At 37.9% G+C, this 1,242-nt stretch overlaps 1 pseudogene; it reads left to right on the forward strand.

Annotated features, from left to right (window-relative positions):
• The first annotated feature begins 367 nt into the window (after positions 1-367).
• Positions 368-538, forward strand: LOC132569189 (U2 spliceosomal RNA; annotated as a pseudogene).
• Positions 539-1,242: the final 704 nt, after the last annotated feature.

The raw sequence follows: 1,242 nt of genomic DNA on the forward strand, positions 1-1,242 counted from the left end.
ACCAGAACATGTAAGTCATTTTGAACTTTGAAAGTACCATATAAAAAGTCCAACAAAGAATCTACATATTAAGATTTGATGACTTGAGGATTATAACAGTAAAAAAGAATATAAAAGATTATTTAACCCTTTAAAACTTTTAAAAAGTCACTTTAAAATTTGTTAAAAGACTTACAGTTTGGCCTATTTGTCTTGCTTTTTGTAGTCCTTATAAACCTGGGAACAGAACCTAGCTACCTGTCTTGTTGTCTGATGGTTCCTATCTGACAGAAGAAAATCTAATTTGAGTTTATTTGGTCTGCCAGGGAACCCTTCCAGCAGTGGGCTGATAATTTCCCTTCAACTAGCCATATGAAAAGAACAATTAACAGCTTCTCGGCCTTTTGGCTAAGATCAAGTGTAGTATCAACTTAATATCAGTATAGTGTTAGAACAATATGTAACAGGTTCTCTGAATTCTCGGTTTTAGGGGGGGAAGTAAATCTGTAGACCTCCTGCTGTGGATATATGCCTTTCCCTTTATATCACTGCAATGGAAAGACCTAAACTTACTTTTGTTTTTAAAAAAATGAAAGCTAGGAATTCAAACAACTTGTTTTATATATTGTTATAATGTTATATCAATATACTGATATTCAGTTTCCAGTTAAAGCAATCCCCCCTCCAGGTGGTAGAGGGAAGAAATAGTCAGGGCACAGATAGTATCAGGAAAAACTTCCCCACACGTATGGCAGTGATTCAGGCTAAACCATAATGATAGAGAACTTGGCAGAGTGCAGTTCTCAGAAGCTACTGCTGAATGAAAGGTGTGGAGACACAAGCACTACACAGTGAGTAGACAAAAGACAAAAACTGTAGGTACAGTGAATATATTTACCAGTACAGTATCCAATATTCAAAGTCATTGCCAAGCCAGGGTCATTCACAGTAATCAGTCCACAAACACAGCAGTTAACAGTAAATAACAGTACACAGAGAATGATCCAAGCACAGTAGCCTAGGTCAATCACACAGTATTCGCTGCCAAACAGACAGTAAGCAATGCAGTACTCACGATCCTTACCAGGCAGGCAGATCAATCCTTCTGACCTTCCTTTATACTTATACCAATCATGCAATCTAACCAGAGATTGCATCAGCTTCAGTGAGTCAGCACAAAGCTTAATCACAGGTGAGGTCATTCCACCGTACAACAGTAACAAGAAGCACCTGGTGCATGACTCAGCAATGCACTTGCAGAAA

The sequence above is a fragment of the Heteronotia binoei genome, chromosome 3 (genome assembly GCF_032191835.1).
Source record: "Heteronotia binoei isolate CCM8104 ecotype False Entrance Well chromosome 3, APGP_CSIRO_Hbin_v1, whole genome shotgun sequence".
NCBI lineage: Eukaryota > Metazoa > Chordata > Lepidosauria > Squamata > Gekkonidae > Heteronotia > Heteronotia binoei.